General features: G+C 41.5%; 1 long non-coding RNA gene across 1 annotated transcript in view; it reads left to right on the top strand.

The window, feature by feature from the left end:
* LOC311135971 overlaps positions 1-16,084 on the top strand; it is a 77,307-nt gene that overhangs the window by 48,909 nt on the left and 12,314 nt on the right. The window contains exon 2 of the long non-coding RNA XR_014613835.1: positions 6,290-6,341. This is a non-coding gene — a long non-coding RNA (uncharacterized lncRNA). The remainder of the gene's footprint in view (positions 1-6,289; positions 6,342-16,084) is intronic.

The raw sequence follows: 16,084 nt of genomic DNA, 5'->3' as shown, positions 1-16,084 counted from the left end.
GTTTTCTGTCATGGCTGGAGACATCATTCAATTAGTGGTGATAAGGGTGGAGTCTCTTGCTTTGAGACATAAATAACACTGTCCCTGGTGAGCATTTGGAGAATAAAACGGCACATATTATCTTCCCCCAGAGTTTAGGCTGTCTGTAGCGCTGGCTTGTGGTGAAGATTAACAAGCCATGTAAAAAATAATGTTTGACATTTCACTCTCACAGCAAATGGCATGCCTCAGAAATGTGCTGCTATGTAGGCTATGGTCATGTTAAGGGTAAATTAGTATTTCACCAGAGAGGCTTTTTTAAGTACTAGCTCACTCACATCATGCATAAGGTTTGATCAACATAGTCGTCTTTTAATCGTCTTGTGATATTGTTTTGGTAGTTCAGATCAGAAGAATTACAATTAGAGAAATGTAGTAAATGTCCAAATCCACATCTAATGGTTAACTCTCTCCAGTGGTGGAAAAAGTACTTAATTGTCATACTTGAGTAAAAGTAAAGATACAGTACCTTAATAGAAAATGACTCAAGTAAAAGTGAAAGTCACCCAGTACTACTTGAGTAAAAGTCTAAAGATATTTGTTTTTAAATATAATTTGAAATTATTTATACTTTTACTTTTGATACTTAAGTATATTTTAGCAATTACATTTACTTTTGATACTTAAGTATCAAAAGTAAAAGTATAAATAATTTCAAATTCCTTATTAAGCAAACCAGACGGCGCAATTTTCTTGTTTGTTTAAATTACGGATTAGCAGGGGCACACTCCAACACTCAGACATCATTTACAAACGAAGCATGTGTGTTTAGTGAGTCCGCCAGATCAGAGGCACTAGGGATGACCAGGAATGTTCTCTTGATAAGTGCGTGAATTGGACCATTTTCCTGTCCTGCTAAGCATTCAAAATGTAACGAGCACTTTTAGGTTTCAGGGAAGATATATGGAGAAAACAGTAGATTGTTTTTTTTTTTTGGGGGGGGGGGGGTGTAGTAAAGTAGAAGTTGTCAAAAATATAAATAGTAAAGTACAGATACCACAAAAAACTACTTAAGTAGTACTTTAAAGTATTTTTACTTCAGTACTTTAAACCACTGCCTGTTTCCCACGTTTCACCCCTCTTCCCTGTCCTGATTCTCAACTGTTTCACATTACCGTCTGTCCGTCAGATTTTTCACCCCTGTCTGGTTTGCGATGGTATATTCTCCCTGGTCTCATTTGAACTTTTTTTCCTCCCTGGTCTCATTTGAACTTTGATCCTGGCCTCCTGCCTCTCAGGATATGAGATGACCCCCTCAGTGGGGATGAGGGGCGCGATGGAGGGGGGTGAGGGGTATGTTTTGGACCGTTTCAGCTTAGTCTGTGTGGAATGGAGCTGAGAGCAGATGAGACCCTGGCTGGGCCCTGCATGGCCCTTTGTTTGGTGTTCTTATTAATACTGAGGTTATTATTAAGTCCCCAGACACAACACTGACTGACCTATCAGCTGATGGACTAGAGTCATTAGTAATGATAGAGACTGGACCCAATGGCTTTTTAATGGATCAAATTATTGGTTTATAGATGGTTTGTAAATCTGTAATAAACCATTGTAATACATTGGTTGAAGTTGTGTGCTTGACGTTTAGCTGTCAAATACTTAGCTTATACGGCAGCACTGGCAATAATAACAGTATTATGTGTTGTATTGCATTCCTCATGCATTTGTGTGTGTCTGCCCTATTTGATATTCATTTTTTATCATCTTCACCATGTTCCTGTATGTTACTAATAGACATGCTGGGAGGTATCATCACCATGTTACTAGACATGCTGGGAGATATCATCACCATGTTACTAGACATGCTGGGAGGTATCATCACCATGTTACTAGACATGCTGGGAGGTATCATCACCATGTTACTAGACAGGCTGGGAGGTATCATCACCATGTTACTAGACATGCTGGGAGGTATCATCACCATGTTACTAGACATGCTGGGAGGTATCATCACCATGTTACTAGACAGGCTGGGCGATATCATCACCATGTTACTAGACAGGCTGGGAGGTATCATCACCATGTTACTAGACAGGCTGGGAGGTATCATCACCATGTTACTAGACAGGCTGGGAGATATCATCACCATGTTACTACATGTTACTATACAGGCTGGGAGGTATCATCACCATGTTACTAGACAGGCCTGGAGGTATCATCACCATGTTACTAGACAGGCTGGGAGATATCATCACCATGTTACTACATGTTACTAGACAGGCTGGGAGGTATCATCACCATGTTACTAGACAGGCCTGGAGGTATCATCACCATGTTACTAGACAGGCTGGGAGATATCATCACCATGTTACTAGACAGGCTGGGAGGTATCATCACCATGTTACTAGACAGGCTGGGAGGTATCATCACCATGTTACTAGACAGGCTGGGAGGTATCATCACCATGTTACTAGACAGGCTGGGCGATATCATCACCATGTTACTAGACAGGCTGGGAGGTATCATCACCATGTTACTAGACAGGCTGGGAGGTATCATCACCATGTTACTAGACAGGCTGGGAGATATCATCACCATGTTACTACATGTTACTAGACAGGCTGGGAGGTATCATCACCATGTTACTAGACAGGCCTGGAGGTATCTTCACCATGTTACTAGACAGGCTGGGAGATATCATCACCATGTTACTACATGTTACTAGACAGGCTGGGAGGTATCATCACCATGTTACTAGACAGGCCTGGAGGTATCATCACCATGTTACTAGACAGGCTGGGAGATATCATCACCATGTTACTAGACAGGCTGGGAGGTATCATCACCATGTTACTAGACAGGCTGGGAGGTATCATCACCATGTTACTAGACAGGCTGGGAGGTATCATCACCATGTTACTAGACAGGCTGGGAGGTATCATCACCATGTTACTAGATAGGCTGGGAGGTATCATCACCATGTTACTAGACAGGCTGGGAGGTATCATCACCATGTTACTAGACAGGCTGGGAGGTTTCATCACTGTGTTACTGCATGTTACTAGACAGGCTGGGAGTTATCATCACCATGTTACTAGACAGGCTGGGAGATATCATCACTGTGTTACTACATGTTACTAGACAGGATGGGATATATCATCACCATGTTACTAGACAGGCTGGGAGATATCATCACCATGTTACTAGACAGGCTGGGAGGTATCATCACCATGTTACTACATGTTACTAGACAGGCTGGGCGATATCATCACCATGTTGCTACATGTTACTAGACAGGCTGGGCGATATCATCACCATGTTACTAGACAGGCTGGGAGGTTTCATCACTGTGTTACTACATGTTACTAGACAGGCTGGGAGATATCATCACCATGTTACTAGACAGGCTGGGAGATATCATCACTGTGTTACTACATGTTACTAGACAGGCTGGGAGATATCATCACCATGTTACTAGACAGGCTGGGAGATATCATCACCATGTTACTAGACAGGCTGGGAGATATCATCACTGTGTTACTACATGTTACTAGACAGGCTGGGAGATATCATCACCATGTTACTAGACAGGCTGGGAGATATCATCACTGTGTTACTACATGTTACTAGACAGGCTGGGATATATCACCACCATGTTACTACATGTTACTAGACAGGCTGGGAGATATCCTCACAATGTTACTACATGTTACTAGACAGGTTGGGAGATATCCTCACCATGTTACTACATGTTACTAGACAGGCTGGGAGATATCCTCACCATGTTACTACATGTTACTAGACAGGCTGGGAGATATCCTCACCATGTTACTACATGTTACTAGACAGGTTGGGAGATATCATCACCATGTTACTACATGTTACTAGACCGGCTGGGAGATATCCTCACCATGTTACTACATGTTACTAGACAGGTTGGGAGATATCATCACCATGTTACTACATGTTACTGGGAGATATGAAGCCATATACATTTACCTCCTGAAAGAAAAGGAAAAACATATTTTGGCTTGGTTTTGGCACTCCCTCTCTACCTCCCTCCCACCACAGCCAGCCAGTCAGCCAGCCAGTCAGTCACAGACAGTCTTAGGCTCTCAGCGTATGTATTTAAAAATAATCATTACCGGAGGTGAGGAAACATGGCAGATGCTCAGCACTTTTGATTTAAGGCTAAATTATGTGAGGGAAACACATGTAAAAGAGGCTTTTGGGGCATAAATTACAGCTCCTCCCTGGTGGATGGCTGGCTCTGTGTGAGTCAGATGTCATATGCATGAGTTATTGCCTTGAACCGCCTGACTTGTGTGTGTGTGTGTGTGTGTGTGTACTCCTACTGTACTGTATGAAGGAGGACCCGATGGACAAATTGAGTGTGTGTTCCTAATGTACCAAGGCCTCACTGTGTGTGTGAGAGAGAGAGAGAGAGAGAGAGAGAGAGAGAGAGAGAGAGAGAGAGAGAGAGGAGAAACTTTTTACACTGCTTTTGATTCATGGAACTTTTACAGGAGAGACACAGCAACATAGGATAGTTTTGACTTCATCTGTACATTCCCTGTACGTTCCCAGCCACAGCAGCAGGCTTGCTGTTTGTCATGATAGCTGGAAGTAGAAATGGTAGAAATTTAATTTTACAACTGAGAGGATGAGGAGAAGCGCTGAATGAAGGACCAATGCCCGGTTTTACAGATGAGACAGACAGCAGAGAAGACCTAGTACAGATAATATTATACATGAATGTTAAGGCTTGTAGATCATGTATATTCCCAGCTCTGTGCGCAAGGGGCAGAAGGTGTCATCTGTAGAGCCCTTTTTGTTTATTATATCAAAAAGGGAACTGGTATATGAGGCGAAATGGAAGCTCCCAACATGAACATTAAATTGACTTTGGAAGGCTCCAGGCATTCCTGCTCAACACCACATTAGACCCGGCTACTCCCCACCTCGAGATGATGGGCAGCCTGCCAGGTAGGGGTTTCCATGACTCCTAACACCACCCCTTCCCTCTGCATTCCCTCCCCCTTGAAGGTGCCAAATTGTCGGGCAGGCTGGGCTGGCTAAGGTTTTGATTTAGACAAAAGATGTCTTCACAATGTCAGCAGAATGCTTTATGGGAATGCAGTGGATTTCTGGTAGGAAACCATGTGACTCCCTCGGCCAAGGTTTTGTTATGGTGCAAGGAGGGAGAGAAAGAGAGAATGCGATGCCAGCAAAGGGTCATGCTTTCTTTTTTTGGTCTTTCTTTCATTCTTGATTTTGCTGAGAAAATGGCGGACGGTGCGGTGCTGAAATGAACCCGACTTGCCAATGGAGCTGGGCACAAAAACATAACTTGACTTTTATTTTATCAGAAGCGGATGCTTTTTTTGCATCGATTTTTGATTCAAGCTCAATCCTGCTTCCTGTCTGTCTGCTGTCTGTCGGTCTCCGGCCGGGTACAAAAGAGAGTTCAGAACAATCCAAACCAAATAGAGATGATGAATGTCAAATGGTTAGTAGAGATCTGGGGGTAAGTGGCACTGGCACACTCGCTCTATTCCGTTCCATACCTGGCTTTGTCGCACTGCGGCCATGCAGCCACGGCCAGGAATATTCGGATGTGTTGGGGAACTCTGAAGTTGGCACTGTTAACGCTAGGTGACCATGGCATGCTCAATGACACTGGCATCCCATTCACCATGGCATCCTGTTCACCCAGGCAGATTTATTCAGCTCCTTGCCATGATTTTCTAAATTGCTGCTGCTATCTAGGCTTAGTTGGGCTAACCTATCCCATCTTCTCGCCACAGCCTCCGCCTCAGTGCTGCATGATGGCCAGGAGGAGAGGAGAGCAGGACTCCCTGGCGTGTCTCTCTGGGAACTAGACGGGGAGAGAAATCTCCACCACATCATTATTATTATTCTCACTGAAAAGACTTAAATGCAAATGTACTATCTGGGAGGGAACTGCTGAAGCATGTGATGCTCCTTATATGAACGGCTGAAACTGTAAATGGAATCTGCTTTTATATAATTTGACGTTTCCAGTATAAGAATGGAAAGAATACTGTTGCAATGCAATTGCCGGTACTATCAGGGTTTTTGTGAGGCCGTTCTGTCTTTTTCTTTTTTTGCTTTATTATTCACCAACATGCATTTTCAGTCGCAAATATTTTGTTAATAAGTTGTTTATTGAACTATTGCTATTGATTTAATCCTGACATTTCAGGAACCATAAGACTGTACAGTAGGGTGTGAAACTGCTGGTATTGTTCAAGCCTATTAATGTCGTTATTTTCATTTGTGTTTTCAGATAGGAAGAGAGTGAGATGACTCCATACCCTGTAAGGCACACAATCAACAGGGTAAGTTACCTTCAGAAAGAAGTTACCCTCTACAGTACATTGTGTTATGTGTATCCTGATTTACCAAAATATCCAACAGCAGTTTCTTTAACTGTGGGCCTTGGATGTGGCACAGACATTGTGTTGTGTTCCCCTCCTCAACATGGTCTCTGTGACATGTCTATAGGCCAGACGAAAATCTGTGGAGACATTCTTTACCTTTGCAGTCTCGCCTGTACATTCGATCAATATATTGTTTAGGTTATTTAGGTTTTGTAGCTGTATTTGTTTTGATCTGACTTAGGTACAGTATGTTTTCAGATCATTTCTGGGAGATTCGGCCCTGCCGTCTTCGTCTGGGCCTTTCCATTGTGCCGTTTCAACTTAATACCTGTGTTATAGCCAACATCTCTCTGCTCTGCTCAAAACACTTAAGATTCAACGTTTATATACGATTCAACACATTTATCTGAATTTATCCACTCAGTGATTGAGGGGGTTTATTGTCCTCACTTTATTGTTGAATAGGATAGTGTAAGGATGACATACCTGAGGTATTTGTGGACATCAACCTATCAACAACATTATTTTGATTTGACAGCCTGTTGCATGCATGGTACAGTAGACTCATACATAAAGTAACATCTATGGACACAGTTTGGCCCAGGTTTGTGGCATAGGGTAACGTTGTATTTTTCTGTGTAATTTAACATATTTATTTTGATACTTTCCAACTAACCACTTGGCACAAACCCGTAGATCCGATCTTGTGGCGAATCTGACATCACAAGCTTGCCTCTGTGGGTCTCTGTCATTGTGGTGTGAACAGCATCTTTTTTATAGTAACTTTTGTAAAATGACTAACCTGCAGTAATAGATATTTGGTGTCCTGTGTGGTTTTAAGGAGCTCCAAGGCATTATTTGTCAGGCAGAATATAACATTTTGATTATTCTAACAAAGCCTGAACCATAATGTTTCAGTTAGGATTTAATAGCATATTCCAACCTTTTGACGGTAATGGAAGCAACCTTATCCTCCAGGATGGAAAAGGAGACTACAGTACACTTCAGAAGATACTATTGTTCTTGGCTTGCAAATAGAGGACAAGACAAGAAGAAGGCCTACTGAAAATGTGTGCATCCGGGTTGAGGTAGTAGGTTGTATGGTTTAGAATGACACCCTGGGAGTTAACTGTACAACCTTCTAGCTTTCCTTGGAGCACACTCATGACATCAAGCAAAGAGATGACCCTCATCATGTCTTTCAAAGCATAGCTTGGCTTGGTTTACATTAGCCAACTATTTTTGAGGGCCATGATGTCAAAATCTCGCCGTGAATGTTTTTTCTCTGTACACTATTTTAATTTAAGTGTGCATGATAAAAGATTATGAATATAGGAAGTAAATTGCCTAAATGTATTACAGAATGGGAAAAGAGAGAGTTATGTATGAGTTTCTTATTTTAAATGTGCAGCTGTTTGAAGAAAACACAAATATCAAATCTCATGATGATCCACAATTAGATTGGCTTTGTTTTATCCGCATGCTCTCATTAGAATGAGTTGTTGGAGTGTTATGTGAGGTGACAATGGATATCGTGTTATAGCCTTTCCTTTCCCTACACAGGCTTCTAATTTACCTTTCCTGCCAGTAGACCCACGGTCAGTCTGCCTTTAGGGGCACAAAACCTTCAATTAGTGTTAGGTTGAAAAGTGGTGTATTTTTAGAGTTGTTGTCATCCACTCTGGTAGGGAGGGAGGAATGACCACACTGCGTCATTCACACAGCGGATCTGTAATGTTAGACATCCAATGTATAGTATCACTCCAACCACAAAAAAGCACACAGCAAACAAAGGCTTTTTTTCATTGTTCTTTCACTATCCCATCTATATTTAGTGTATTAAATGAATGACTGATTTCTGCAGTTGGAATACAGTGAATGCACGATTCTTCATGCTTTTGAAAATGAATTATAGTATGTTGCTATCGTGTGGATGTGTTTAATAAGCCCATTATATAATAGATCTAATTTAATTATTATTTTGTTAAAACAACAATTCACTATTTACTGCTGGTGATGGAGTTCGCAGCAAGGGAATCTGTTACGTCTTTCACAGCCTAATACTGTCAAGCTATTCTGTTATTGCTAAAGGTCAATTTCAATTTCTCACCAAGACATAATTGTGTGGTGGAACCTATTTCACACAAACCAATTTCCCCTGGTTTGACATTGCTCCCTGAGTCATTTGAGCGTTCCTGTGTTTTTGTAGCCTCCGTTAGTCAAGGCGACTCCAGTGCAGGCCCTTCCCACATGAAAAAATACAAACGCAACATGTAAAGTGTTGGTCCCATGTTTTATGAGCTGAAATAAAAGATCCCAGACATTTTCCATATGCACAAAAAGCTTATTTCTTGAAAATGTTGTGCACAAATTTGTTTACATCCATGTTAGTGAGCATTTATCCTTTGCCAAGATAATCCATCCACCTGACAAGTGCGGCATATCAAGAAGCTGATTAAACAGCATGATCATTACACAGATGCACCTTGTGCTGGGGACAATAAAGGCCACTCTAAAACGTGCAGTTTTGTAACACAACACAATGCCACAGATTTCTCAAGTTTTGAGGGAGCGTGCAATTGGCATGCTGACTGCAGGAATGACCACCATAGCCGTTGCCAGAGAATTGAATGTTAATTTCTCTACCATAACATGCTGAACACACCACCCACATTGTGTGCGCGAGCATTGCAAAATAAATGTACACATACTTGTTATCCAATCATTTCATCCAAACTGCTCGAGCGTCTGCATAGCCAGGCGCTAAAATAGACCTTGGTTCTATTTTTGACGCTTGATGCGCTGTAAGTCCCGCCTCTCCCATCTCCTCATTGGTTTTTAGGAGCATATACCCACGTGGGTGATTGAAAGATGAACTGAGGTCCACACTCCAGTCGGTGGCGGTAATGCACCTTAAAGTTGGTTACCAAGAAGAAGAAGAAGAAGAAGAAGAAGACTGAAGGAGGAGAGATCACTAGAAACTAACTAGGTTTCCCCTTTTATCTGTGGATTAATTGTCGGAGTAGAGACAATTTTACAAAGATCCACAAAAAAATGATGCATTTCAGGTAAAATAACAAGCCAATGTTTATATCCCTGGACAAATTAGCTAGCAACAGCAGGCTAGCTAGCTGAATGTCCATGAATGTTTAAATTTGAATGCACAGAGATACCGTGACAAGATCCTGAGGCCCATTGTCATGCCAGTCATCCGCCGTGCATGATAATGCACGGCCCCATGTCACAAGGATCTGTACAAAATTCCTGGAAGCTGGAAATGTCCCAGTTTTTCCATGGCCTGCATACTCACCAGACATGCAGCCAAAGTCTGATGAGAGCGGATACAAATTCATTGCTTTAACTAATTATGACAAATGTTAAGAAAATGTTGAGCAATGTAATAAAGTAATGCCTTTTCAAATAAGTTACGTTACACGTTATGTTGTCAGACAATTTGTTAGCTACGCTAGCCTTATGAACCGCATATCATTACAGCAGTTGCTTGTATCTACCGGTATGTTAGCAAGCCAACGTTTATTGACTTGATTATTCACGTCATTCTTAGCTTAGCTAAGCGGTATAGTCATTGTGCGTTCTCAATGTCTAGCTATGCTAACAAACTAGCAAGAAGTTGCATAGCAACAGCATCAACTTCCAGTAGACAAGCGAAACACTAGTACACTCAACTGAAAGGAAACTGTTTGTTTACAGTATACTAAAAGGAACTAATAGTATATAGTATTTAGTATATACTCATTTAGTATGTAGTATACAGTATGTTAGTATGGGTATTTGAACACAGCTGTAGTGTTTTGCGGACTATAGTATACTGTAGTATTTACTATAGTGTTTTGCAGATATTATTGTAGTGTACTATAGTACTATTGTAGTATTACTATTGTAAATAAAACTGTAGTATATACTATAATCATTACTGTAGTGTTTTTGCAGACTGTAGTATAGGCATCTGTAGTATTTACTGTTGTGTTTTTGCTGACATTACTGTAGTATACTGTAGTATTTACTATAATGTTTTAATTTTATTATCTTTGACATGGAAGTGGGGGCTTTCTCCTTGAGGAAACCTACTGGACAAATACTAAAAGAGCAAATTGTCCATAACCTCTAGGACTGCGGTCGGAATTGATAGTTCAGAGCTTCTGCTCTTTTCTAAAACCTGTAGGGAACACAATAAATGGTCTATACTTGGCATGTAGGTTTTCATTTATGGGTGGCACAAATTGGGATATGGGGAGGGGAATTGGCAGGGTATATACTAATTAAATACTGTAGTATTACTATAGTAAAACAACTTTTTTCAGACATTACTGTAGTGTTTTTGCGGACTGTAGTATACTGTAGTATTTACTGTAGTATTCTACAGTATACTACAACGTTCTATAGTAAGTACTACACATTATCGAGGGATACTACAGTGTGTAGTATAGTATACTACAGTTTACTACATAATTCTATAGTAAGTACTGTAGTATTTTATTGTAAACTGAAGTATTTGTTCATGTGGGTTGACATTATCACAACCAATCTTCTGTGAGCTGAGCGTCAAATCCCTGCCACACTTTGAGGCCCAGATGGTTGGACATAAACATCAAGTATGAAATGTAATAATCATAATAAATATGAGATTCTCTGTTTAGCAGATGTTTTTGTTCCAGAAAACAACTGACATCGCCCACAGCTTTTATTACGTATCCATTTGCACTGCAGAATATAGTTCCCAGGTTCAACTAGGTTAAGTGCCTATCTCAAGGGGTTTAGTGGCTTGATTATCCCACCTAACTACCTGCCTGGAACCAAGGCCATTCCCCAAACTGCTTCAGCAGACAGACAGACTGCTGTAATGTTTAAACTGTTCAGCATGGGAGGGAACAGTCTGTATGTTTATATGTTTCCATGCACTGAGACTTAGTTATGATTTATGGGCCCTTGTCCCCTACAATGTCGATGGGGAGGAGTAGTGATATGCGGTCTGGTCTGGTCTTGGGTTTAAACCTGCCCCAGCCATGTAGGTCTGTCTACCAAGATCAGGACTCTGATTCTGGCTCTCTCTTTCTTCCTGGCAGTGGGCCACAGCTTGTAAAATGAGTTGGATCACCACAAAGGAGAACAAAATGCATATGTGGATCGGTTTTATTAGTCTACAGTACATTTCATACTGAATTTGAAATGTACTGAAAGCAAGAGGGTGTTGCTGTAATTCCTTTCTTTGTGAGAGCATATTTTCATTGTTTTTTGGCTTTGTTGATGGGTGATACTGTAATGTAAACCTCTCATATAGAGTACACCGCTGTTATGGTATCGTTGGATACTATTGTCTCTTTCACTTTGCACTGTCAGTAGTTGGAAAGCAATCTCTTCAGTCTAGAGTGGATGTGGGAGTCAGATTGGCACTCCAACTCAACCTTAGCTATCCAATCCACTATGACAGCTTTATTCATACTTTGGTTTGCTATTCACGGCTTTACCAATACCAAAACACTGACATCATCACAGCGAGACCAAGATATATATATATTTTTTTAGTCATTTAGCAGACGCTCTTATCCAGAGCGACTTACAGGAGCAATTAGGGTTAAGTGCCTTGCTCAAGGGCACATCGACAGATTTTTAACCTAGTCGGCTCGGGGATTAGAACCAGCAACCTTTCGGTTACTGGCACAACATTCTTAACCACTAAGCTACCTGCCGCCCATCTTGGTAAAGACCAGGGGCCTTTCAAACACAGTACTAAACCCATAAGGGCCCTAGCCTGACAGAAACTTCCAGTTGCTAGGAGCTTCTGCTCCACCCAGCACCACAGCCCTGCAGCGGTACCTCAACAGCTAGCCTATAGGGCCTCCGAGAGCCTCTCAGCTGGTGGAGCCTCTTATCAACACAGGCCGCCCAGTGAAAGGGACTTAACAGCTATCAATTAGGGGCCAAACAAATGCAGAGTGATATTAATGGGTGTTCAATGGCAGAGCGTGAGAGGCCTCTCCATGTAGACTCAACGACTCCCCTCAGCCTCAGATGGCTCACAATGCCAACAGGGTGACAGTGTGTTGTTTAGCCTGATCCTGCTAAAACCCTGGGAACCCCAAGAGGAAGGGCCTTTTATCTGCATGGGGCCTCCTAGCTGACTCTCCTGCTGGGGTGGGATCTCTGTGTGGTGACTGTTCTGTCAAGTCAACCACTATGGTGTTGCACCTCAGTCGGTCTGGCCCTCTGGGGCTCAGACTGAGTGAAAGGATCTAGGTTAACCTCTTAAGGATCGGACCCTTTTTTTCAATTTTCGCCTAAAATGACAGACCCAAATCTAACTGCCTGTAGCTCAGGACCTGAAGCAAGGATATGCATATTCTTGATACCATTTGAAAAGAAACACTTTGAAGTTCGTGGAAATGTGAAATGAATGTAGGAGAATATAACATATTAGATCTGGTAAAAGATAATACAAACAAAATAACATGCGTTTAAAAAAAAAAAAAATTTCATCATCTTTGAAATGCAAGAGAAAGGCCACAATATAATTTGCAGTTTAGGCACAATTTAGATTTTGGCCACTAGATGGAAGCAGTGTGTGTGCAAAGTTGCAGATTGATCCAGTGAAGCATTGCAATACTGGACTATTTTGTATCAAGTCTGCCCAAATGTGCCGAATTGGTAAATTGATACATTTTCAAGTACATACAGTGCCTTGCAAAAGTATTAAACCCCCTTGGTGTTTTTCCTATTTTGTTGCATTACAACCTGTAGTTTAAATAGATTTTTTTTTGGATTTCATGTAATGGACATACACAAAATAGTCAAAATTGGTGAAGTGAAATGAAAAAAATAACTTAGTTTCAGAAAATTCTAAAAAATAAATAACGGAAAGGTGGTGCGTGCATATGTATTCACCCCCTTTGCTATGAAGCCCCTAAATAAGATCTGGTGCAACCAATTTCCTTCAGAAGTCACATAATTAGTTAAATAAAGTCCACTTGTGTGCAATCTAAGTGTCACATGATCTCAGTATATATACACCTGTTCTGAAAGGCCCCAGAGTCTGCAACACCACTAAGCAAGGGGCTCCACCAAGCAAGCGGCACCATGAAGACCAAGGAGCTCTCCAAACAGGTCAGGGACAAAGTTATGGAGAAGTACAGATCAGGGTTGGGTTCTAAAAAAATATACGAAACTTTTAACATCCAACGGAGCACCATTAAATCCATTATTAAAAAATTGAAAGAATATGGCACCACAACAAACCTGCCAAGAGAGGGCCACCCACCAAAACTCACGGACCAGGCAAGGAGGGCATTAATCAGAGAGGCAACAAAGAGACAAAAGATAACCCTGAAGGAGCTGTAAAGCTCCACAGCGGAGATTGGAGTATCTGTCCATAGGACCACTTTAAGCCGTACACTCCACAGAGCTGGGCTTTATGGAAGAGTGGCCAGAAAAAAGCCATTGCTTAAAGAAAAAAATAAGCAAATAAGTTTGGTGTTCGCCAAAAGGCATGTGGGAGACTCCCCAAATATATGGAAGAAGGTACTCTGGTCAGATGAGACTAAAATTTAGCTTTTTGGCCATCAAGGAAAACGCTATGTCTGGCGCAAACCCAACACCTCTCATCACCCCAAGAACACCATCCCCACAGTGAAGCATGGTGGTGGCAACATCATGCTGTGGGGATGTTTTCAATCGGCAGGGACTGGGAGACTGGTCAGAATTGAAGGAATGATGGAAGGCACTAAATACAGGGAAATTCTTGAGGGAAACCTGTTTCACTCTTCCAGAGATTTGAGACTGGGACGGAGGTTCACCTTCCAGCAGGACAATGACCCTAAGCATACTGCTAAATCAACACTCGAGTGGTTTAAGGGGAAACATTTAAATGTCTTGGAATGGCCTAGTCAAAGCCCAGACCTCAATCCAACTGAGAATCTGTGGTATGACTTAAAGATTGCTGTACACCAGCGGAACCCATCCAACTTGAAGGAGCTGGAGCAGTTTTGCTTTGAAGAATGGGCAAAACTCCCAGTGGCTAGATGTGCCAAGCTTATAGAGACATACCCCAAGAGACTTGCAGCTGTAATTGCTGTAAAAGGTGGCTCTACAAAGTATTGACTTTGGGGGTTGAAAAGTTATGCACGCTCAAGTTTTCTGTTATTTTAGTCATATTTCTTGTTTGTTTCACAATAAAAAATATGTTGCATCTTGAAAGTGGTAGGCATGTTGTGTAAATCAAATGTTACAAACCCCCAAAAAATCAATTTAAATTCCAGGTTGTAAGGCAACAAAATAGGAAAAATGCCAAGGGGGGTGAATACTTTCGCAAGACACTGTAACTATAGAGAACATACATTTTGTATTACCATATCATTTTTGTAAGTTTACACACTCCCAGGAATGTCATACATGATGGATCATTAGCTTATACACTAACTTTCACACATCTAGATGGCCCGGGCGGGGTGGGTGTGGAGCCAGAGACAGCAGGGGTTCAAACTGTAAAGTTCCTACATTCCTACAAGTTCCTACATTTGAATATAAAAATTTATTTTATCAAACAAAACTATGCTACATTTTATCTCTGGGACCCTAAGGATGACATATCAGAGCAAGATTACTGAATGTAAGTACATTATTTACCTTCAGAGGTAAATGTATCAAACCAGTTACTGTGATAAGTTTTGTTGTTGTGCACTCTCCTCAAACAATAGCATGGTATTTTTTCACTGTAATAGCTACTGTAAATTGGACATTGCAGTTAGATTAACAAGAATGTAAGCTTTCTTCCCATATAAGACATGTCTATGTCCTGGAAAGTTTGCTGTTACTTACAACAGTCATGCTAATCACGTTAGCGCACGTTAGCTCAACCGTCCTGTATACGGGACACCGATCCCGTAGAGGTTAATGTTCTGAATGATGTGGAGAACGTTCAATTAACCATGTCTGAATTTTTGGAAGAAAACTAACGTGAAATACTGTGTCTTAATTCCAGTCCAAATCTATAGATACATTTTTCATTGATGTATCTCCTCACTTTTCACTTGAGTTGTTAAGAAACAAATACAATACTGTTGTAGTATGTACTATACAAATATGTTTTCCAAATTACAGCCAGGTACAGAAAAAATCTTGGTTGGCTTCATACTGTTCCTCCTCAACCCGCCACACACACAGTTATTCAACAGACTAGAGGAGCCAAGCTGCATTGTGCCGGAGCACAGAGTTTATTTTAAGAGTTCAGTTTTTCCACGTCTTTCCTCACCTCTGAACTGAATGGGTCGTCCAGATGTAGCTAGCTAGTGGGGCCGAGGCGAAGGGGACCGTGGTCCTGGAGAATTCTGCTGCCTCAGCGCTCCCTGGTCCAGCTGGCTCAGCGGCCAGGCCATGCAGGGTAGGAGTCATTGGTTCCAGCTGCGCTTCCATTTATGGGATGGTTGGACAAATAAATCATGGGATTAGATAGGAGAGGAGAGGAGAGACTTGGTGAAGGAGAGATTCTGTTTTCACTGCACCAACCAAGGCCTCCTGAACAGAAGAGCACACTGACTGAGAGAGCTCTGTAATGGGTCAGTTACTCCAAGGTCCTTTAACTGATTTTATTGTATTAAGAAAATAGAGATTCTCTTCAGGATATATCCTGCATTCTTGGTCATGCTAGCAGCATTTATTTACTTAATTTGTGTAATGCCAGGCAAAATTGT

Source organism: Coregonus lavaretus, assembly GCF_964263955.1.
Source record: "Coregonus lavaretus genome assembly, chromosome: 10".
In the NCBI taxonomy this organism is placed as follows: domain Eukaryota; kingdom Metazoa; phylum Chordata; class Actinopteri; order Salmoniformes; family Salmonidae; genus Coregonus; species Coregonus lavaretus.
This window is presented reverse-complemented; position numbering and strand designations above follow the sequence as displayed.